Below are 24,337 nucleotides of genomic sequence, written 5' to 3'. Positions count from 1 at the left end.
GCCCAATGAAAGATGAGCTGTGAGTCAACTTCCTTCCTTTCCCTGTCTTATGGGCAATACTCATGTTATATGGCTTCCAAGAGAATTATCCCTGAGCAGAAGCCATCAGCCACACTTAGAGCAGGCCAAACGAACAGTTATTTTGGAATTTGCTTTTCATCCATCCCTTACACTTATTCCTCTCTATAGTACAGTATAGTACAATAGTATTCTTCTTCTGGACGGAACTCAGCAAAGAGCTCAGTACTGCTTCATAGGCCCTTAGCTGCTCTGAAAATGCTTAAGAGCCAGGTTCCACTAACCCTTCTCAGTTCAGCAGGCCTAGTCTTTCAAGACTAAGCCTGAAGTTTCTTGTCTTCTGAATGTAGCCTCAGGCACTTCCTTTGCTTTCTACTGTTGTGAATCCATCATGGACTCCTATTGATTCCTGGCCTTACCACCTAACATTGAGCCTTTGTGTCTTATGCTATTGACTTTCCTCAAAGCTCGAGAATGGCAATTACTATCAAGTCTTCCTTTTCTCTCTGCCTAGCTCCTGCCCTTCCCTGGGTTCTCTTTTGCCTTTGTGCCTTGGCATATAAGTGCTGCTCCCTCTGTCCAATTATTATTTCGCTCAGCCTCACCCCAGGAATGACAAATTCATAGAAGTCAGTCCCTTGAGTACTGTTGAGAGCTGCAGAACCTTGATCCTTGTACTTGGGCTGAAGGGGTCTTACTACCAGCTTCCTGGTCCTTTAGTTGTTTGCAGCAGTTGGCTTAGAAGGTAAATAAGCTATCCACTCCTTAAGAGGCCAGAAGGAGGACAGTTAGTTACCAGTATACTCACTCACAATCTTGGCAGGATTGGCGGTCCTATAGATGTATGTTTCTCTTCTCTGCCTTGCCCCAAATTAGACTACAAGTTCCTATGAGACAGGAACGTTGTCGGCCTTAATACTTTGTCTTTGTATCCAAAACAATACCCATGACAGAGCTTGTACTTAACATCTCAGGACAAGGAAAGAGAAGGAAGCATGGGCTGTGAGACATCTTGGCCATCCTTGAAATGAATGAAAGGAAGGTGCCAGGTGAGCCGGCTATGTGATGTGGGGTTGTTGCCTGTGCATTTTCAAGCTGGACAAACCTCTGGGACCAAACAAGAAATAAAGTCTTTTACTTAGCATAACTATTGCTGTGATGAAAACCAGACTAAAATCAACTTGAGGAGAAAAGGGTTATATTCCATATAACCATTCATCATCAAAAGCCGTGAGGGCAGGAACTCACAGGGGAGGAATCTGGAGGAAGGAGCTGATGCAGAGACTATGGACTGCTTACTGGCTTGCTCCTCATGGCTTGCTCAGCCTGCTTTCTTATAGAACCCAGGGCCATCAGCCGAAAGTTGGCACTGCACACTCTCCCACCAACCACTAGTTGAGAAAATGGCCTACAGGCTTGCCTACAACCGAATCTTATGGAGACATTTTTCTCAGCCGAGGCTTCCTCCTCCGAGGACTCTAGTTTGTATCAAATTGACATAAAACTAGCCAGGACAAGAAGTAAGACTCAGAAGAGGATTAGGGACACAGATGAAAGATAGAGGAAAACTGGGATCTCTGGGAAGCTAAAAATACTCTGGGAGGGAGGAGAGCGGTACAGAAAAGCTCTGTTAATTTAACCAGGTGTGACTACCCTTGACAGACTCAAACCATACTCATCTTAAACACTTCTCACAAACTGCTCTTGGAATCATCAGACTTAGATCATTCCTGCTTTAATTAAGGTAAAATGAACTTCTAAAGTCAGAGTTCAACCAGTCTTTGGTGGGGTCCCCACCCTCCTTAATTATGCACTGGGGAAACACTCCAGATGGGGCTGCAGTGAAGAGGAAAGGTGATCACTGGGTCCCAGGGTGGGAAGGACGCTTTGAGGGTTTTTCAGTTAGGCAGGGTAAGCTCCAGATCCCTCCGGCCCTAACTGCTCCTCCCCATCTCTGGTCTGATTTCCTTCCTCCCTCGGTCTGTTTTCTTACAGCATTCATCACTTCCTTCCCCTGTATTCATTTATTTACTTTATTTATTGCCTTTTGCCTGCTCGGTGAGACCAGAGGGCTTTGTCCTATTGACCGCTATATCTTACGTCTCAGATCAATGTCGGGTATTTAGTGGGCACTTAAAAATTAGTTGCTAAAAAAAAGAATTACCGAAGATAACAACTGGTTGACTCTCTGCCATATGCTAGGCCCTGTCCTTGAGGATGCTACAAGGATGGTAACGGAGATAGGCCCGAAAATAAACACACCATGGCTCGACTCCTGATTTTACTGAAGCATATCCAATGCGCTTCAGGATCCTCAGGGCTGGAAAACTCCCGGGGTGTGCAGGGCCCTGGGAAGAAGCTCCTTGTGTGCTAGAGAGCCAGGCGGAGCGGGCAGGAGAAGCAGCTGGAGATAGACGATCCGGCTCCTCGCTTCCTTTGGCCTCTCAGCATCTTCTTTTCCTGTCCGCTGGAATCCTTTGCTCTCTACGCTTGAGTGTACAGGAGCTGGGCATCAGCGGGATGCTCCCGTCGTGGGACCCCCCCAGTATATCCTCTCCCATCCCAGGAGAGCCAGCCCCAGGTTTTCCAGCTCGCTTGTCCACTACCTGCAAGATCTCCAACAGCAGGTTGAGCCCTGGCGACTCGCCAGCAAGCCAGCGCCCCGGTCCCCGCCCCCTGCCTGCAAGCTGAGGAGTGCAGAAACCCGCCCCGCCCCCTCCGCCCGCGGGACCCCCAACCCCGCCCCGCCCCCGCGGCCCGACCGCTTCGTTCCGGGGGGCGGGGCCGCGAGCTGCGCTGTCTGCAAGGCGGGGAGAGCCAGGGTAGGAGGCGGGGCGGCGTCGGCGTCGGCCAATCAGCGCCGCGATCACATCCATGCAAATACGAGCACAATGGAGCGAGCCCATCACTCGCTCCTGCAAGCAAGCTTGAAACGGGTTTCAGTCTGAGCGGCAGCCCAGAGGACCAATAATTCTATGTTTTGAGCCAGCGAAGCCCAATGGCGTGGCGGGGAGGGCGGGCCTGAGCTGGGTTAGGGTGTCCTTGCAGGGTGTCTGAGCTAAACTTCACCAAATAATAGCTGTTTGTATTTTGGCTGCTGCAGGAGCCATTTTAGGTAAGTTCTTCTCTTAACTTTTTATTTTCCTGCCTGGCCCCACCAGGCTGGTCTTGCCCGCGGGGACCCTGTCTCCATCCCGCTGGCAGGGATGGGGCTGCCCTATGAATGGACCGGGGTTGAGGGGCCGCGGCGGCGCGAGGCCCGGCCGGGCAGGGGTCCGAGCGCGGCCGGCGGGCGCGCGGCCAGGCCGAGGGCCCCGGGCCTGAGGCGAGGGGCTTGGCGTCCGCCCTGCCAGGCTGCCGCGCGCTCCGGCCGCCCTCCGTCCTTGGGAGAGCGCCCCTGCGGGCCGCGCGCCCAGCTTTGGGGGTCCCGCTTCAGACCCTGAGCGCGGGCCTTTGCGGTGGGGCGGGGCCTGCCAAGGCTTCCCGGGGGACCCCAGCGGCCCGCGGCGCGTGAGGGCCGCCCCCGCGTCCGCCAGTGGCTGCTGCCCCCGCGGAGAAGTTGCTCCGCTCTGAGTCCTGCGTCTGTTTGCAGGGGTGAAGGAGGGTGGGCCGGTGCCAGGCTGCTGCTCCGGGAGGGGGCGGGGGCCCCGGCGCGTCCCCGGGTCGCGCGCCCCTCCCGCCGGCTCCTCACGCACTAGCGCGCACTCGCCCCGAAAATTGGAGCCCTGAAGACTCCAAGCCACCAAGCCACCCCGCTGCCAAGTTTGGTGCGTTATTAGATTGCATGTTAGAGCTTGCAAAGAAAAGGAGGGGGTTGGGGAGGAAAGGAAAATAGAAACGGAATCTGTCCCCTTCAGGTATTTTTCTTTTCTATTGAGAAGTAACGGAGAATGTCCTTCCTAAAATTTTCAGGGACCATGCCTGTCAGATGTGCAGAGGGCTTGGCAGCTCCTTGGGGTTTAAAACGAGGTTATTAGGAAATCCCCGCGTTAGTGAGAGATAATTGAAATGTGAGTTTGTTTGCAGCTTCAGTTTTATTTGATCCAATTAAAAATGCATAAGCAAGCACTTTATATTTGTGTACACAGAGTATTCCTGGTTTCAGTTATGACTAATATGACTGTGGTTTCACGAGTGTGGGATCTAATAAGGCAGTATAATTCAATTTTGAGCTCGTAGGCCCGTGTTCTCCAAATTAGGCTTTATAGACCATTAGTAATCTGGCTAAGGTTTCTAGTGAATCCCTGGCATCTCTGAGCATCTTTCTCTAGGGCTGTTGTGTGCCTTATCCTCCACCCTTTACAAAACTTGTTCATTTCTGCTGCAACAGATCCCTGAACAGAGAAAATAGATATTTTAAATATTGACAGCTTTTAGAGTGTTTGAAATATTTTGCCTAGGATTTGATTATTTCCCAAGTGATATATAAGAATATCATGCCAATAGACCCCCATATTGGCACACTCCATGGAGATCTGCTTCTGGTGCTTTTGGAGAAGTCTGGACAGACACCACTCTGTTCCCAGAGCTACAAATGCTCAGCTTACTGTGATGGGGTGAGTGGGTCTGTCCCATTGGCTGTGCGTGGCACAGTAGCTTAGCCGGAAGCCAAGTTGGAAGATCAGGTTGGCAACCTCCGAGAGAGTTTTTGTGAACTTTGTGGTTCTCTGGCAACAGAAGGATTTCAGATCTGTGTATGATAAAATGATTAGGCATGAGTTGTCATGTAGCATGCTTTATGCCAACCCTAGCAGGTGGTTTCGCAAAGGCCTGGGAAAATGTGGAGTGGTATGACTTAATTTGGAGCTCCATCATAGATGGGTTATTAGTTTTTCTGTGTTGAAATGTTTTTCTTGATGAGTGGATTATAAAGCTAACCCGAGGGCTAGGAAGATAGTTCATGGGGTAAAGTGCTTGCCATACTAGCTTTAGGACCTAAATTTGTCTCTGGCCTCCACATGAAAAAGTTAAGCATGGTAGCTAGCTCCATAATCTCCGGGGCTTGCTGACCAGCATAGCTGAACTGGTAAGCTCCAGAGAGACTTTGTCTCAAAAAATAAGGGGGCGGCATTGAGGAAGAAACATTGACCTTTGGTCTCCATGTGCACAGGCACACAGAGAAAGTTCAGACGTTGTATAGATCTCTCCCCGCTGTTGCTTTGGAAGCTCCGCTTATAGCAAGAAGTTTGAGCTGGTGTCCTGGTGTAGTGAAGTTAGTTTGTGTTTCTGTGATGTTCGGTTCCCTGGAGTCATGGTTTTTATTTTTCTTCGTTTTTCCCATTTAGCATCTACGTTATAGCAGTGCAAACTGGATATGACTTTACCCCAATTTTCAAATATCTTTCCAATTATTTTTATAGTAACATAGTGAGGAGGCCTTCCTCAGTATATGACTTGAGGCTAGAGGTTGGAGAACCAGTTGAAAGTGGAGTGAAAAAATCAGAGTTCCGCCTTCCATTTTAGGAAGATCCACTAGGGAGTTTTTTGTATTTATTGGTATACTTTCTTTATAGCTGTCCCAAATAGCAAATAATATAATGTAGCAGATTATTTTTCTTTAGGAATGACATTCAATTTATGATTTTGCCAGCTGAATATTACAGAAGATTTATCAGAAACAGTATGCCCTGAGGCCACTGTATCTTGGAGGTTTCTTTGGTTTATTTAAGTTTCGAAAACATTTTTGGGTTTCTTGGAAGCATGGCTTAATCCCAAGCCTACCTTGTGGTTATGCCCTCTTGTGTTAAACCATGAGGCTTCGTAACCTTAGATTTCCTTCTGTCGTTGCTTGTGCTTTCCAACTTCCAAGGGAAGTCTGTTGGTAAGGACCAGTGTGTCTCATGTGCGCTTTGAGCAGGTTGTAGGATTCAGAGAGTCTTCCTGCAAAAACACCTTTGGTACAGGACAGCGACAGTATTCACATCCCCTGGAAAAATTGCGTCTTTATTCCACTTTCCCCAGTGGTTGCATTGCCTACTGCCAAGCCTACGATAGTTTTATTCTTGATAAATATTTAGAGAGTTTCTTTTACCTCCATCCCTCATAAATGCTGTGATTTAGTTCAAGCAAAAAGCTACAATGTATTTCATGGGGTTGTCTGCATTCTTCTGCACCGGGTAGTAATACTGCAAACTCTGGAAGACATAATAGCTAGGTCTAAGGTGTCTGCTCTTTAAGGATCACTTATTTGAGCAAGCAACAGAGAACCAGCACGCATTGAATACTTTGTATACCTCTAGCACTCAGCTGGATGCTGGCTGGGGCCATAGGGCTGGAAGGCACCGGTCTATAGCTCAATAGCTCTGTTGCTCTATAGCCACTTCCTGAAGCTGGGCTCCAGTTCAGCAGAACGAAGTAACGTGTTCAAGGCCATGAAACTAGAAAAGGGTAGAGGTAAAATTTGAACCCAGATCTTTTACATCCAAGGCAACTCCAAAGATGGTTTTAGACGCTTGAGCGTACCATCTTGGTTTAGTCACATGTTGCTAGGTCAGCGAACATACTTTTCCTAAGTATGCATCCAATTTTACTTTTCCATTTCAAGAATTTATTACTTAAAGGGGGGAAATACAGTGAAAGCCCAGTCGCCCTCCTTCCCTGTAATACCCTCGGGAGTTTAGGAGTAGCCTGCTACACAGTAATCATGACATGCAGAGGGAGAATGCGGTCACTTTTCCGTGCCAGAATGTTCTTTTCTTTCGTTTGTGTTGTGGAGGCGTTGATACCCTCATGAGAAATTCTGCTACTTCCATAAAAGTCCCGAAGGTAGTAAAATAGAGTTATTTTAAAATGTCCATTGCCGCTCCCATCCTGAACTAAATTGTTTGGATAAAACCCAGAGAAAAATATTTTGTGTGTAGTATCTATGTTAGTTTCTATAACTTGTGGTAGAGTCTTGTCCTCCGTATTCTTCATGTCCTTTACCGTTCTTACTCTGTCCTGGGAACTTTAGAATATGCAAGGGACATGTGACATGATTAAGCTCCTTTTGGAAGTTTTAAAACTCTGAACTTTTTTCTCCTCTGTAATCAGGAATGTCTTAAATTTTTTTTTAAGATTTATTTTATGTAGATGAATGTGTACCATGTGAATACCTGGGAGTTAAATAGTTTTGAGCCACCTGTGGGTCCTTCAGGAATCGAATCCAGGCGCTCTCCAGAGTAACAAGTACTCTTCACTGCCGAACCACTGCTCAAGCTTCTGACTTAAAGCGTTTTAATGAGAAAAAACCCTGGGTCTTTCAGCAGAATTACATGGTGATGTTATCCATTACTTTAGAACTTAAGACAATATTTGAAAATTTTAAGAGCATTAGGAAGTAGAATATTAGAATCTTTTCAGGGTGTGTTTCCAAATATAAATGGCAAGTAATGAATATGTACTTGAGTTTTTTATAAATAATTGGAAGGGATATTTCCTTTTCTTGTGCATTTTTTAAGGATTTTATAAGGAGTATTCATCCATCTAGTTTTATAGGTAAAATTTTTATACAATAGTTAAATTTCTAATATATTTTGAATTTTTTGTGTGCTATGTCATCACATATTTATTTATTTAAAAATATATATGTATTTGTTTGGTTTTTTATTTTTATTTATTTTTGAAACAGGGTCTTAACTGTGTACCCCTAGCTGGCCTGGAACTCACTATGTAGCCCAGGCTGGCCTGAAGTTCACTATGTTGACCAGGCTGGCCTGGAACTCACTAGTAGACCAGGCTAAACTCTGACTCATAGAGATCTGTCTGCCTCTGCCTCCCAACTGCTGAAATTAAAAACATACACTACCATGCCTAGCTGGAAATTTTTGTTTTTTGAATCCAAAGATTGTTTACGTAGAAGGGCTGACTTCAGGTGGAGAAAAGGTCTTTCTGGTTTGGTTGTAACATTTTCAGTAGTCATTGGTTTGTCTTTTAAGGCCAAAGAATAGTGTGCAGATCTCTTGTCATTTGTGGTGCTCATATTACCCCCACTTTTCCTACCCACATACCAGAAGATTTAAATTAAGGCTCACTGATGTAAGTCTCTCCAGAGTAATCATCTTTCGTGAGCAGCCTTAGCTCCACCTGTTGAACGTTCCCAGGGGTCATTCCTAGACTTCTTCCTCCCTCTGCTCTTCTGAAGGTGTTCCACGCCCATTCCCCTTTGTAGGGTCTAAGGTTGTGGGAAGTAAGGGGGCAGTTGTAAGACAGCCTTAGAGGGCTCTGGACTTCTCAGTGTCAGATGGGGCTAGTGGGATAGTTGTGGCAAAAGTGCATGACACTTTCTCTTTTTTCCTTATTCATTTTGTTTTTGCTTCATTCCATATATGAGGATTTTCTTTTTCCTGAATCCAAAGTAAATAGCCCAGGCCCTTGCCTTTATTCACATATGCTTAAGGGAGGGAATGAGCCAAACAGATCCTTGTTATAATTAAACAAAATACTTGAGCTATAGTAATATCTCAAGACTTGTATGTAGTGTCTTGCAAGTTCTGTGAACATTAAGTGGAGTTTTCTAAAAATGTGACAAGTTGATCCTATCAGATTCCATCAAACTAGCTGTTACTGTAGAAAAGTGTCTTGTTTTTAAGGTTCTTGGTTCTTACTGTGTGATTTAATAAATAAAAATAAGTTGATAACAGAAGTCTAGAGCAGTAAGAGACTCTAAAGAGCAGCTCTGGCAAGTCATTGGACTTGGAATTTTCATAGATTTTCTTAGAGAAGCTATTTATTAGACTGGAACACAAGTTGAAGAGAAGAATCAGTTTATTTTTCTTGATAGGTTTGGTAAAGGTCACTGATTCCTATAAGGCAGCATTTCTCAACCTGTGGGTTACAACCCCTCAGGGGTTGAAGGACCCTTTCACAGGGCTTACCTAAGACCATTGGAAAACACTGATAGTTTTATATTACGATTCATAACAGTAGCAAAATTAGTTATGAAGTAGCATCAAAAATAATTTTATGCTTAGGGGTCACCATAACTTGAGGAACTGTATTAAAGGGTTGCAGCATTAGGAAGGTTGAGAGCCTCTCCTCTAAGGACTTAATCCTTTCTGGATGTATATAGTAAAGAAATGTGTGTGCTGTTTGCTTTGGGTTCAAGAAAATAAAGTTCATGTTCTCAGAAGTCCTTTGAAAAATTATGCCTGATAAACTAGGTACATCATAGGTTTTCTTTACTGAAAGAAACTTTACATAATTTAACGGACTCTCTGTTATGACTCCTGTAGTTTGGCTTAACAATTCTTGCAGTGTTAGCAGTCCAAATTCAGCTGTTAGGTTCCTGTGAAAGCATTAGGCCATCATCATTGCTGGTCAGATGACAGGATTAGCTCACACTGTAAATGATGACATCAGTATTGGCTACTGTAAGGTTGCTGTGACAGAGACCAGACAGAAGTCGATGGCTTGGTACAGGGGAAGGCATGTTGGTCAAGCTTGGTGGCCAGGCTGTAGTTGTGTTAGCAGGTGTGTGAGGGGCGATGTATACTGGTGTAAATGAGGAAGCAGAGGGAATCTCTCTGTTGAACTGTGTAGGTCCCCACAGCTGCCTACCACCTCCAGCTAGTCTCCACTACCTAAAGATGCCTCATCTCCCAAAGCAATGTCACCATCTAGGGCTCAGCTTTTCTACACAAGTGGTCTATGGGGACAGACCATATCCTAACCCTGCCATCATTAGATTGCCTACTAAAGCAGATTTGGTAAGATACCATGTTAGGGATTTAAGAGTATTCTACTTAATGGAATTAACAGTTTTACCTTGAATTGTAAAAATACATCGAGGAGCTTATAGAGTTAGGAAAGATTAATGAATGGCAAGCTTCAGAAAGATGATTGTAAAAATATAAAATGAGTCTTTACAGATCTAACTACTTAAAATAGCTCCTAGAATTGTGTAGGTCGGAACTGTTAATGTCTCTTGGTTGAGTCATGTACAGTACTTGTAATAGACATACTTTACGCAGTTCCTTAGAAAAGATATTTTACCTCTTAAATTTAATAATAAAAGTATTAACTTACATTTTTCTGCTTGATGTGGTTTTTTTCCCCCAGAACCTTCCGGAATCCATTTTTCTGATATTTTATAGAAGTATTAGTCTGTGGCTGATTGGGAAAGAACAGACATGAACACTGGCCCTCTACTGGTTAGAGAACACCTGTGCCAGTATTGTGATACTTCAGCACTGCCATGAAGTTTGTTTAGAAATGTCAGACTAGGGAACCAGGAATTTATCAAAGATTTTTTAATGAAGATTGACATTGGAGAAATTTTTCTAAAAGATCACTGCCTAATAGAACTTTGCACTCTGATGGAAATACCACGTGAGTTACTAGCCATATGTACTTTTAAACCCCTCATATGTGGCTGAAGAGAAATTAAATTTTATTTAATATTAATTAAAGTTTTAAGTGGCTAGTGCCACTGATACAGAATGGCACAACTTTAGACCCTTAGTCTCTGCCCTCCCTTAACCCCCTGTTGTAGCAAAAGTGTTTTGTTTTTTTTTAAATTTTTGCTGGAAAGGCAAATTAGAGATAAGACTGTCCCCGATGAGGGTGAACTAGTTATACGATTAAAATTGACATTATTTACCCACCTATATTTGTCTGCTTTTATATGAAAGTTCAGAAAACTGTATTAGAAATAAATTTGGATGTGTTTCCTGAGGCCTGAGAAACAAGACCTAGTAGATTCACCAGCAAGGCCTCTTCACTTTTCTGTGTGACTTCAGCATGGCTTCTGACATGTTATCTTCATCGGGTTTGAGGCAAGCAGCGTTTCAAGTGCAGTACTGTAGTTCTCAGTTTTCGGTAGAAATAGTGCTGGTTATAATGGGTTCCGTCTCATATGGTCATAGGGTTTCTACTTCAGGTATATTTATTTATAAGCTTAATACAGGGATGGTTTTGCAGTTTGTAAAGGAAACCATTTTGATATTATCTAAGTCTCCTTTGAAAGACTGGTTTTTCTCTGCCCCCTTTGCAGCATGGTTTTAAAAAGTATTTGGTAAAAGAAATTTCTTTTGATCATTCAGGAATATATGTACTTCTCCCTGCCCCATGTGCTTGTACTTCAAATCTTAAACTTTGGAAACCCAAGGATAACATTGATTTTAGTATATTGATCATTATCCCCAGCAGAATTGCAAATTATTTTGTGATTGGCAAGTGGATAGAAGTTTGATTGTATAGAAGTCAAATTTGACTGTGAAGATCACATGGCAAATCATTTTTAAAGTGCTGTCTAGTCATAATAAATGGGTCTAATCAAACAGCAGCTTGATTAAACATATTTACTAAATTTTACTTCATAAGTGGGAACTTGTTGGTCATTTGGGTAATAAGTCTTACAGAAAGAGGCAATGGCTTGTCTTGTGTGGTTTCTAGGCTCAGACTGCTAGTCATGAGGTTCCTTAAAGAGCATGGGCAGAGCTGCGCATAGAAGGCACTATAACAGGCCCTGTCTGTGGTGCTGTTTCAAATGTTTCCCACGTGTACGTTCTTTTGAGTGGCAGGTCTTATGCTCTCAGGGCCCAGTGGGTTATGATGTGGTAAGGAGAGTGTCTGTTTATCTGAAAATGACATGAGTACCTGAGTAGTACTGATTTGGGGACTTGTCATTTTTGAAAGATGTTGCTTCAGTTTTTGTTTATTTGCATTTTTAAAAGACCGTTTGCTTGTATATCCTTGCCATTCTCTCTCTGATCTATATAAAGTGTGTGCCGCTACGCCTGCCTGGCTTGTGTGTAACTTTTCTTGAAAAAGGATTAAAATTCTAGGTAACTGTGCATGTATTGGCTCTCTTATCCTTTCCTTCTCCCTTCTCTCCTTTCCACCTTCCAGCAAGGTCTCAGAGATCCTACATTTACCTCAAACTTGCCTAGTTGTGCGGAGTATGACCTTGAACTTCTAAACACCCTTTCTTCCACCTTCCAAATACTGAAATTACAGGCATATGCAAACACACTCGTTTTCACGCAATGCTGGGGATCGAACCCAAGGCTTTCTTGCATGTTAGGCAAGCACTCTACTAACTGAGCTCCATCCCTATCCCACTATGAGGTCTTGAAGAATTGGTAAGCCCATAGATGGAATTGAAATCTAATGGTCTGACAGATCCCATGTTTAAAACATTTGTGATTTTCCTTGCTTTAAGTATGTTCCCATGTTAAGATGGTGCTACATGACTGATTACATAAGCTGTATACAACTATCAGTCGTCTGATTTACCCATAATATCTACTCTCTCCACTCCTGTCAACTCTGTATCTATTTGCAGTGTTTCGTGCCAGCAAGGTTCTTCCCTGGGTATTCATGACCGTGTGTTCCATCTTGGATTGAGCTTTGTTGCTACCATCGTTAGTGTGGTTATAGCAGTTATTTCAAGTTTGTCGTTTAAGAGGATTGGATACTGCAAACATTGGCATTCTAACTAGATTTCTCAGAAAGTAAAGAAAGCACTTTCAGTTTTCGTGTGTAGAAGAGTTGGAATGTACTTCTGAGGACATATAGTCTAACCTTATGAATAATGAAATGCGGTCCTAGTGATGTTAGTATTTTGTGAGCCTGTAGCACTCACTGGTCTGTGGCAGTTCTTATTCTTTTTTAAGGTATAAGACTCCCTCTTTAACTGTCACAGGTTAGGGTCCTGAAAACTCACATAGGAAAATTTTTTATACATTTTTTTTTTTTTTTTTGGTTTTTCGAGACAGGGTTTCTCTGTGGCTTTGGAGCCTGTCCTGGAACTAGCTCTGTAGACCAGGCTGGTCTCGAACTCACAGAGATCCGCCTGCCTCTGCCTCCCGAGTGCTGGGATTAAAGGCGTGCGCCACCATCGCCCGGCTTTTTATACATTTTTTATAGATATTTATTGAGCTCTGTTTTTCTCTGCTCCCCTCCCTTCCTCTCCCCTCCTTTCCCCCTCCAGCCCTCCCCCAAGGTCCCTGTGCTCCCAATTTACTCAGGAGATCTTGTCTTTTTCTACTTTCTACTTCCCATGTAGGCTATATCTATGTAAGTCTCTCTTAGTGTCTGCATTGTTGTCTAAGTTCTCTGGGATTGTGGTTTGTAGGCTGGCTTTCTTTGCTTTATGTTTAAAAACCACTTATGAGTAAGTACATGTGATAATTGTCTTTCAGTGTTTGGGTTACGTCACTCAAAATAATGTTTTCTAGCTCCATTAATTTTTCTGCAAAATTCAAGCTGTCGTTATTTTTTCTGCTGTGTAGTACTCCATTGTGTAAATGTACCACATTTTCCTCATCCATTCTTTGGTCAAGGGGCATTTAGGTTGTTTCCAGGTTCTGGCTATGACAAACAAAGCTGCTATGAACATAGTTGAGCACATGTCCTTGTGGCACAATTGAGCATCCTTTGGATATATACCCAGAAGTGGTATTACTGGGTCTTGAGGAAGGTTGTTTCCTAATTTTCTGAGAAATAGCCACACTGATATCCAAAGGGGTTGTACCAGCTTGCAGTGCAGAAGTGTTCCCTTTTCCCCACATCCTCTCTAGCATAAGTTGTCATCAGTGTTTTTGATTTTGGCCATTCTTACAGGTGTAAGATGGAATCTCAGAGATGCTTTGATTTGCATTTCTCTGATATCTAAGGATTGTTGAACATTTCCTTAAGTGTCTTTCAGCCATTTTTGATTCCTCTGTTGAAAGTTCCCTGTTTAGGTCTATACTCCATTTTTTTTTAATTGGATTATGTGATCTTTTGGTGTCCAATTTCTTGAGTTCTTTGTATATTTTGGAGATCAGACCTCTGTCTGATGTGGGGTTGGTGAAGATCTTTTCCCATTCTCTAGGCTGTCGTTTTGTCTTGTTTACCATGTCCTTTGTTTTACAGAAGCTTTTCAGTTTCAGGAGGTCCCATTTACTAATTGTTTCTCTCAGAGTCTGTGCTGCTGGGGTTATATTTAGGAAGTGGTATCCTGTGCCAATGTGTTCAAGTGTACTTCCCATTTTCTTCTATAAGGTTCAGTGTGGCTGGTTTTATGTTAAGGTCTTTGATCCATTTGGACTTGAGTTTTGTGCATGGTGATAGATATGGGTCTATTTTCATTCTTCTACATGTTGATATCCAGTTTCACATAGGACATTTTTAAAAATTGGGGGAATTGGGGCTGGAGAGATGGTTTAGCAGTTAAGAATACTTGCTGTTCTTCCTGAGGATCTGGGTTCTATGCTCCGCTTCTGTTTGGCTCACAGTCATCAGTAACTCCAGTCCCAGGATGTTTGACACCATTTTCTGTGCTGTGTTGGCAAAAGATGTGCATTTGGTGCACAGACACAAGTGCAGGCTAAACACCCATACATATAAAATTAATTTAAAAAAAGAATATGGGAGAAAGGAGTGCTGGAAATGAATAAATCTATAAACTACATATTTACATTTTAAAAATTTAATTATGTATTAGATACCATTCTGATTTTTATTTTTTATTTTTAAATTTTATTTTATTTATTGTTTTTGATAGAGCTATATGTTTTCCTCACTCCCCTTCCTTCTTCCTCCCTCTCTTTCTACCCTTCCCCATGTCCCCCACCCCACATACTCCCAGTTTACTCAGGAGATCTTGTCTTTTTCTCTTTCTTAGGTGAATCCTTGTGTGTATCTCTTAGAGTCCTCTTTGTTGTCTAGGTTCTCCGGGGTTGTGGGCTGTAGACTGGTTATTCTTTGCTTTGTGTATAAAAGCTACTTATGTGTGAGTATATATTAGTCTTTCTGGGTCTGGGTTACCTCATTCAGTATGTTTTTCTTTTTTCTTTTTCTAGTTGTGTTCATTTGCCTGCAAATTTCAAGATGTCATTGTTTTTTTACCACTGAGGAGTACTCCACTATGTAAATGTACCACATTTGCCTTATCCAGTTGAGGGGCATCTAGGTTGTTCCCAGGTTCTAGCTATTATGAATAATGCTGCTATGAACATAGCTGGGCAAATGTCCTTTGTATGATTGAGCATCCTTTGGGTACATGCCCAAGAGTGGTATTGCTGGGTCTTGAGGTAGATTGATTCTTAATTTTCTGAGAAGCCGCCATACTGATTTCTAAAGTGATTGTACAAGTTTGCACTCCCACCACCAATGGGGAGTGTTCCACTTACTCTACATCCTCTCCAGCATAAGTTGTCATCAGTGTTTTTGATCTTGGCCATTCTGACAGGTATAAGATGGTATCTCAGAGTTGTTTCGATTTACATTTCTCTAATGGTTATAGATGTTGAGCATGTCCTTAAGTGTCTTTCGACCATTTGAGATTCTTATGTTGAGGTCTGTACCCATCCCCCTTTTTTACTGGATTATTTGTTCTTTTGATGTCTAGTTTCTTGAGTTTTTTGTATAATTTGGACATCACTCCTCTGTCAGGTGTGGACTTGGTGAAGATCTTTTCCCATTCTGTAGGCTGTTGTTTTGTCTTGTTGACCATGTCCTTTGACTTACAGAAGCTTCTCGGTTTCAGGAGGTCCCATTTATTAATTGTTGCTCTCTATGCTACTAGGGTTATATTTAGGAAATGGTCTCCTGTACCAGTGCATTCAAGTATACTTCCCACTTTCTCTTCTATGAGGTTCAGTGTGGTTGGTTTTATGTTGAGGTCTTTGATTTATTTGTACTTGAGTTTTGTGCTTGGCAATAGATATGGATCTATTTTCATCAAGCACAGAGAAATATTTTGACTAGTTAACCAATTTAGGATTTCCATTGAACTGTCTCTGTCTTTTCTCATATTGCTACACATTTATTTAGTAAGTAATTTTTGAATTTTTTTGAGTTTCATCCATTTCTGAGCCCTGAGGACTTGAAGATAAATGTGCATGGTCTCTCTGTCCTTGTGGATGTACAGTATGTTAGAGGAAGCAGAAAGGTAAGCTGTTACAAGCACTGTACTAAAAGCTGTGCTACGTTCAAGGTTTGATAGAAAAGAGGGAAGAGTACCTAGCTATCTATGTGGGGGCTTAACCTGGAGTTAGTTAAGGCTTTTGCAAGGTACTCTTAAATTGGTTTTTGGAAGTTGATTGAGGTTTGATCATCAGTGCCCAGGATTAGTGTCTGTAAATTTGAAGAACCTCTCACTTGGGAAAAAGCCTTTATCAAAAGTGCATGGTGAGTTGTGGCAGGAACATTGGTTGGGGATCTGTGGAGTATATAGGTGGGAGGTGTAGGAAGCTGAGATGCTGAAAGATCACAGTGAGGACTTTTCATCTTACTAGTGGTAGTTTTCCATGCTTGGGTAGTAGAGGCTGGTTTAGAATAGTGGTGTTCAAATCTTGTGCACTTTAGGATCACTTGGAAGAGCTTTTAAAATGCAAGTGGCCAGGCTGCACAGAATCAAATCACATTGGTGGTGGAGGGACCCAGCTTTTAGATTTTTTTGTTACTACCTAGGCAATGCCAGTGTGTACACCAGTTTCAGAATACTGATTTCTGGTGTCCTGCCAATAAATAATGAATCAGGATTGGCCTAGCCAGGAGCCACACAGGAGGAGACAGAGCCAACCACTATTCTTTATTTTCTTGTGTGCTTGACTTCTCTAACAAAATTGGGGCCTTCCTGGGTACAAAGGTCATTCTTTATAGAGATGAGTACATAGTAGGTTTTTAACAAATTTCCCTTTGTCAGGATGTTTTTATTTCATAGGTAGAACATTTTAATTTATTTCTTTCCTTTTTATTGTTAAGTAAGATTGCCTGTGGGGTGAGAATAGGTGGAAATGAAACTTTTTGGTCAGTTTTATTGTCTTGTACTTCTGGTTAAAGTTAAAATGTATCAGTTAACTGTGTACATTGGCCCAAACTTGTAATTTCAGCACTTGGAAGATTAAAGTGGAAGGGTCAGAAGTTCAAGGTTATCTACAACTGTAGTGTTAAGTGGTTAGGTTTTATCTGCCTTAGCTCTGTTAGCACAGATAGGAAAGTCTTCCTTTAAGTTCTGGCATTTGTGTAAAGCTTACAGTACTGATACTCTCTTTAAGATACAGGACCCTGATGAAGTATCCAATCTGTGGCAAATACAGTTTCCAAACAGCACCTCAGTCTAATTTAGCTCATACCTGGGGGTTTGCTTACAACTGTAGTAGAGTTTGACTTGGTTTTTACATGTGAAATACTCTTTGCTAAATAAACTGTGATGTGAGCAGTATTTAAATAAAGCAATTTGGGTCAAGTTGGTCTTCTCCATCCTAATGGAGAATTGGAGCACGTAGAATTAAAAACATGTTCATACTGGAAGGCATTTATGTACCCCCTTTTGTGCTTTGAAAAGATACAAAATATACAAAATAGTACCTGTAATGGCTGTTCTTGGTTGTCAGCTTGACTACATCTGGAATTAACTAAATACCAAGTCTCTAGGTACACCTCTGAGGGATTTTTTTTTCCTCGATCAGATAATTTTAAATGGGAAGACATACTTTTAATCTGATTTTGTTTTGTTTTTGTTTGCTTGTTTTTGTTTTTTGAGACAGTTTTTCTGTGTAACAGTCCTAGCTGTCCTGTAGTTTCTTTTACCTGCTTACTCTTGCTCTGGCTCGCAAGTCCAATCCTTCACTGGCCTTAGAGCCTACTTCTTTGGGATTTCAGTATATATATACTAAAGACTAGCTGAGACCTTCAGCCTTGTGAACTACTGGATTCTTGGACCTTCTGTTGATAGACAGGCATTGTTGGACTAGCTGGACCACTCAGCCTGTAAACCATTCTAATCCCGTGTGTGTGTGTGTGTGTGTGTGTGTGTGTGTGTGTGTGTGTGTGTGTGTTTATCAGTCTATTCCTTTAGAGAACCCTGACTTAAGATACCCCTTCATGTCTTCCTGAGACAGTGTCTGAGTGTTTTCCCTCTCCCTCTCCCTCTCCCTCTCCCCCCCCCCCTCTCTACCTTGTGTGTGCGTGCGCATGTACCTACAGAGGTCAGAACAGGACACTGGAACAGGACATTGGATTCCCTGGAACTGAAGTTACTGATTGTGAGCAACCATGTGGGTGCTGGGAACCAAACCTCGGTCCTTTGCAAGAAGAACAAATGCTCTTAATTTCTGGGTCATCTCTCCAGCTCAGTTACTACCATTTTCTTGAGGATCACTGATTATCATGGCCTGATTTTTTTTATATGTAGTTCATGAACTTTTAGTGTTTATTTTAAATTTAGGTCTCTTTTATCCCCCTTTAAATATTCCTTTGTGTTACATCTTTTTGTACTTGTGAAAGAGGCTTATTTTTTTTTTCTGGTTGTTTCTAGTCTTAATACTGTAAATGTATTTCACTCCTAACTTCTCTGTGATACAAACTTAATTCCAGCCCTACACTGAGCAGCTCCATCCTCCTGTCCTATAAGCACAACTGAACTCAGCATCTTTCCATGAGAACCAGAAGCTGACTGGGCTGTTAGTCTTGAGAGCAAGTGAGATGATGGTGTTTGACCAGAGGAGGAACATTAGGATCCTGTCCTGTACCTGAAGACCTGACCCCCCACTCCCTAGCCTACCTACACACATGCACAGAAACACACATACACAGCACATAGACATACACACTGTGAGAGGGAAAGCTCTAACAGCAGTGCCATTTCCACCTTGTGAACGTTAGGCTTTACGAAATAAAATTCTTTTGATGGTTCTGGAAAAGTTTTTCCTCTTCATTTGCTTCCCCAAAGTACTTTTCAGACCATGTTTTTGGCATTAGTAACCTGAAAATTTAATGCCATATATATACTATATCTGTGTGTGCTTTTCCTTGGTACATATGGATGAGGTATTTTCACTTTCCAAGAACTGCTATTTCCCTCCACAAAGTGCTGTTGCCCCAGTGAGAATGTCTGCTTCAACTTAAGTTGGACTCACATGACTAGCTGGAGATTGAACAGGCTGGAGAGTCTGCTGTCTGTCCCACTAAGAAGCTGTTCACATCTGGCCACTGAGGCTAGAGCTTGTAACCTTTTGACTGCACTTACAGTAATCAATATACTGTTTTACCCATCATGTTTCTTTTAAAACTTTCTAGTATTGTAGAGCATGTGCCATGGCCCTCATGTAGAGGTTGGAAGACAACCTTGGGCTGTGTTGGGTGAGACTGCTTGCTCGTCTTCTGGCTGCCCAGACTCCCAAAATAATCACACAGAAATCTGTATGTATTGTTAATTGCAATACTGTTTGGCCAATAGCTTAAGTGTATTTCTAGATAGCTCTTACATCTCAAATCAACCTATTGTATGATGGCTGCTTGTTCATTTCCCTGCCACCCAGCCCTGAAATAACCACACAGAAACTGTATTAATTAAATCACTGGCCCATTAGCTCTAACTTCTTATCAGCTAACTCTTACATCTCAATTTAACCCACTTGCATTATTTTATATTTTATCACGAGGCTTGTGGTCTACCAGAAAGGTTCCAGCATGTCTGTCTCCTGCAGTGGCTCCATGGCTTCTCTCTGACTCTGCCTCCTTTCTCCCAGCATTCAGTTTAGTTTTCCCTGCCTACCTGTGCTCTACACTATCACAGGCCCAAAAACAGTTTCTTTATTAGCCAGTGGTATTAACAGCATACAGAGGGTAACCCCACATCATCAACCCATCTCTATTAATCTGTGTATCCCCACAAGGTTGTGGCCTACTGACAGGGTTCCAGAGTCTGTCTCCCTGACTTTACCTACTCTCTCCTCTTCTGTTTGCTTGGAATTCCCACCTTGCCCTCTTCTGCTAAGCCACTGGCCAAAACAACTTTATTCATTAACCAATAAAAGCAACACATAGAAGGACTTCCCACACCATAGCTGCTTCTCTCCTCCACCTTCCATGGGTTCTGGAAGTCAGACTCAGGTTGTCAGACTTGTGTGGCATCTCTCTGCCCAGTGCGAAAGTTTACACTGTTTATTCCTCCTACTTGTATGATGCATTTTCGTCTATATGTTCTCTAGCTTTGGAGATTAGTCTTATTGAAATATGTTTTCTATAGTGTAAAACCCTTTTAACACTTCATACAGCTCGATTGTGCTTATGGGACAGAGTGGAACTGCTCAGTGTGTGGTTGGAATCACGTTTGTATCACAGAGGGAACTGGGAGTGAAATACAGACAGAATTAATACTAGAAACAGCAAGAAAAATATTCTCTTTCACAAGTACAGAAATGTGTAATACAAAGGAATATTCAAAGGGGCATAAAAGAGACCTAATAATTAAAAAATAGGAACAAAACACTAAAGCTCATGAACTATGTATAAAAAGCAGGCAGTGGTAATCAGTGATCATCAAGAAAATAGTAGAAATGCTGACTGTGGCTCATGCAGAAACCTGACAACCAGCAAGGATAATGTCAGGACATAGCTGCTTACAGACCACCTGTTTCTGCCAGAAGGGAGGGAGGGCAGGATCCCTACCTTGAACTGCTGTGCTGACTGTTGTTCTAGCTCACACCTTCAGTTTGAGTACACTGGCAGCTTTACTCTTTATGTGTTATGTAGAATGGAGACTCACGGCAAGGGAGAGCTGAAGAGAGCCTTTGTTTGTGTGTGCGCTTGAATGTGGAAGCGAGGGAGCAGTGTTGATTGTATGTGTTTATATGTGTGTATAGGTATGCATGCATGTTTCCACATGCATGTGGAGACCAGAGATCATGTTGCATATTTGCCTCAGTAACTCTACCTTATGTTTGATACAGGGTCTCTTACTGAACCTGGCACTCACTGACTCAGCTAGAATGATTGGCCAGGATGCCCCAGGGGTCTTCATATTTCTGTTCCCCAGTGCTGGGATTATAGGCACATGCTGCCATGTCCAGCTTTTTACATGGATCCAAACTCAGGTCCTTTAGTGAGCTATCTCCCTAGCCCTATAGAGAATTTTTTAAAGACCCTTGTAAAGCTGTTGCAGTTAGCAGACACTAGAGCTAGCTTTACAGAAGGTGAAAGGGGGCTTCTGCTCTATGATTTTGGTGATAGTGGCACACCCTTTCCTACCTAAAAGAAAACGAGGGGGCTTGGGGAATGGCAGCAAAGGGAGGAGATGATTGAGAGAGGAAAGTTTAATCTCACATTTGATATTGGAGCTTAAAATATTTAACTTCTCATTATTTAGCTAGTGTCATCTATAAAAAGTGTTTGAGAGGGACGTCCTGAGCAGATATTTGGGTTAGTGTTGCTGTGACCAAAATAGCTGACAGGAAACAGGAGGGGTTTATTTTAGCTCACAGTTTGAGAGGTTGGGGACGTACAGGGAGACACCCCTAGTGACTAGCTTCCTCTCTACTGCCTCCCATCTTCCACTTTTCACCCCAGCTATTAATGTAATGCCATTATTTTACATATCCACTAGGGAATTAATCCCGTTGGTATATCAGAGCCCTTGGGAGTCTCCTCTTGTCAGAAGACTCCTCACAGACAACCAGAATGTGCTGCATCCGTCACCCATCAAGCTGGCAATAAAGACTTGCCATCACAAACTTGTGGAGTAGGTTGATTTTGTAATCATTAGTTTGTTGACAAGCGAGAGGCCACTAAGAAAATGATACAGGAAAAATAATAAGTGTTCACATAAGGGAATGGAAGAAAAGTGGGCCCAGAGAAGAGGTGTCTTTTAAACACCTTCCCTAGAGCTTGCCAGGAGGACTCAGACGTGCAGCAAGGAGGCCAGCAGTAAAAGGCTCGGGCTAGGTCTCGCCCCAGTACTGGAAAGGCAGGCATAGCACCAGATAAAACCGATGCATTCGTATCCCGTTCCAGAGCTATGAAATAAACATTTTTTTTCAGACTGCTTGGGGGGAATGCCAGCACTAATTATGTATTGTTTTATTTAGTCCTTATTAATCTCACTGAGATTACAGGCTCTGTTATTGCCTCCATTTTCTCAGTGAAGGGACTTCGGCACTAGGAGGTTACATAGCTTGCTTTTGGTCACAGGGTTACCACAAAAGCAGTAACCTTCACTGGTTCTTACATTTTCTCAGAGTACCATACATAGATAAAACTTGGAATTGGAGCTTTGCAACTGGCTGTTGACTCCATGATGTCCTTTTCAGTATTCTCTTAAAATGTTTGAGTTATATTCAAGCCAAAATGGAATCACTTCTGTTCCAAATCCTTTTTTTGACACAAACTGTGGGTATCCACCTGGTCTTGATACCACCTAGGACAACCATTCAGTTAATAAGTCTCTAGTAAAAGTTGTGTTCTGTACAACTGTAAATCTACTTATTTTCTCTGCTTTCAGTCTCATTGCCTGTTGAGACCTGTGCTTACACACTCTATAGAACCAAGTTGTTCCAAGCACCTCCTTGAGGTGAGTGAGCTGTTGCTTCAGGGGTTATGTCTGCTATGCCATACCTTTGGGACTGTAGTTACCAGGCAGATTCTCTAATCACTGTTTAAGTCACTTAATGGTCAGGATGTCACCTTGAAGTTCACTGTAAGAGCTGGTAGCTGCAATACTCAAAACAACATCTTAGAGAATTAAGTTTTTCACTACCTCTTCTTTAGTACAGACTGTGCTCATCTGCAAAATAATAGCACTTATTTTGAGAATCTCCACATTTGAATGGTATGGCATGTCCATTGATGTTTGTTTTAAGACAGTTGTGCAGACACTTTCATGATATATGTAAGACTCCTGCCATGTGCTTGGTGCTAGGGTGACAAACGTCACAGGGGACGTAGACAGGGCTGATATTTAGATTGCAGCGAAACCATAAGTAGAAGAGTAAAAGGAAGATAGAGGAATACTGAGAGGGATTAAAAAGAATGTCCCCAAAGAGCTCACATCTCACTTGGGTTTTGAAGGATGGATAGAAACTTAACAGGTGTCCACAGAAAAATGAAACGAGAATTCCCAAAATCATAGGCAGAGGCTTTCTTTTGTTATTATTTATAGTATGTCTAGACCATTTTGTTGTTACTGGGTGTTTTGAGACAGTGTTCCTCCAAGGTTGCCAGGCTGGTCTTTAATTCCATGGTCTACCTTCCGTTTGCTGGGGTTATCAATGGTTATCAGTGTGCACCTCCATACTTGGCCTGGCTAGTGCTTCTATTTGTTAAAGTTCCATACCGCCCCCTAGTGTTTTGAAATGCCATTAAGACCGATCCTATGTCTCAGTAGTAGAGGGAAATACCTAGGTATTGTGTTTTTAACTAGTTTGGAGAAGGAAATGCTGCCTATGCAGAACCTTCTGGCACAGTGTATCCGTGTGAAGCAAGTTTCTTGCTTGTATGTTGGGTTGTGATATTCCCTAGTGCTTAACTCTAGCCTGTCTTTGATTATATTGCTAGACTAGATTTTTCTCCTCTTATATGAGACTATGTACGTTATCCCAGAGTTTGTTACGTACTGAGGCTAAATTTTGTCTTTGTACCTTTTGTCCCTGGTCATCAAATTTGATAAATTTCTCAGTCTTTTCAAATCTTTTTACCACTGCCTTTTGTAAAGTCTGGATCTCCTGTCCGGTGTTTTGTTCTAATGCCATCATTGAAGATTTTAAGATAGGAAGTCTTTCCAGTAAAGATAACATCTCATCCTTGGTTGTAATTTTTTTCTTTTTTTTAAAATTGATTTTATTGAGCTCTACATTTTTATCTGCTTGCCTCTCCCCTCCCCTTCAACTCTTTCTCCATGGTCCCCATATCTTGTCTTTTTCTACTTCCCACATAGATTAGGTCCATGTACATCTCTATTAGGGTCCTCATTGTTTTCTAGGTTTTCTGGGATTGTTATTTGTAGGCTGGTTTTTTTTTTTGCTTTGTGTTTAAAGACCACTTATGAGTCTTGGATGTAATTTTTATAGTGTACATATTACCTTCCTGGAGAGACGGTCTATCTGTCAATCTATTGTAACTGATTCTGATTAATACATATAATAGCATGAATTTTTTCAGACAATGTCTCAGTACCCTCTGTCATTGATTGGGTTTTGTCTGTCTATTATCAAACCATGTTTTTACGGAGAAAATATGAAGGACAAAGCTAATCCTCAGAACCAAATACAGGGATGTAAAAGGGAAATCACATTAAGTCTTGCATACTATCATCCATGGTAGAAGTAAAAAAAACTGTTGAACTCTTGTATTGTTAAGTTATCTGTCATCTTGCCCTTTTAAATTATAAATTTGACCTTATAAATCTCAACTATAACCAGTGGAGTAGGTACAATAACCGTTATGGGCAGGTAGGTGTTGTGGCACAGTTGTAGCCGCATAGCTGGCTTGAACAGTTCAAATTGGTTATAGCATCAGATACTGAAAATTATGCTCAAATTGAAAGCAGTTACTCAGCAGTGCAAGGACAGGGGAGACACCGGGGAAGCCTGTGCCCAGCCTGAGCTTCTGCAGTGTACAGGGAAAGCTGCAC

The 24,337-nt window shown here is 42.2% G+C and overlaps 1 protein-coding gene across 3 annotated transcripts in view; it reads left to right on the top strand.

The window, feature by feature from the left end:
* Positions 1-3,035: 3,035 nt before the first annotated feature.
* The window catches only part of Chd6 (chromodomain helicase DNA binding protein 6), a 159,166-nt gene continuing 137,864 nt past the window's right edge, over positions 3,036-24,337 (top strand). For 2 of the 3 annotated variants that reach the window (XM_075962931.1, XM_075962932.1), the window contains exon 1: positions 3,045-3,133. The gene's annotated coding sequence lies outside the window, so the exon portion shown is untranslated. Of the gene's footprint in view, positions 3,134-24,337 lie in introns of all 3 variants that reach the window. The other variant, XM_075962929.1, reaches the window with a different exon arrangement.

The sequence above is a fragment of the Microtus pennsylvanicus genome, chromosome 2 (assembly GCF_037038515.1).
Source record: "Microtus pennsylvanicus isolate mMicPen1 chromosome 2, mMicPen1.hap1, whole genome shotgun sequence".
Lineage (NCBI taxonomy): Eukaryota > Metazoa > Chordata > Mammalia > Rodentia > Cricetidae > Microtus > Microtus pennsylvanicus.
This window is presented reverse-complemented; position numbering and strand designations above follow the sequence as displayed.